Below are 409 nucleotides of genomic sequence, written 5' to 3' on the forward strand. Positions count from 1 at the left end.
TGTGAACGTTCGTGCATTGTGATTCCGTATTTGAGCTTAAATTCTTCATCAGACTTCTAGAATTATTATTCTTTCTTATATATATTTATGTATAAGCTTTAGAATTATCGTAACATTTGATTAACCTTTGCTTTACGACGCGAAGTAAGACTTAAGGTAATTACGGTGTTACAATTATGGGATTTACTCAAGAAGAGAGGTTTGCGTTACCACGTTTGTGACATCACGCGCGGTTGCAGGTGGTGAAAGGTGATGCTTTGTCGACAGTAGAGGACCCACGGCTGCTGGTAGCAGAAGCGGACACGAGGCTACTAGTGATGCGAGGTGATGTGCCTTTTTTTTTTTTACTGTAAATTAAGATTACTCTTGATTTAGAGTTGATTTTTTTTTTTTCCTTTTTGAACTTTTT

Source organism: Arachis ipaensis, chromosome B07 (genome assembly GCF_000816755.2).
Source record: "Arachis ipaensis cultivar K30076 chromosome B07, Araip1.1, whole genome shotgun sequence".
Classification (NCBI taxonomy): domain Eukaryota; kingdom Viridiplantae; phylum Streptophyta; class Magnoliopsida; order Fabales; family Fabaceae; genus Arachis; species Arachis ipaensis.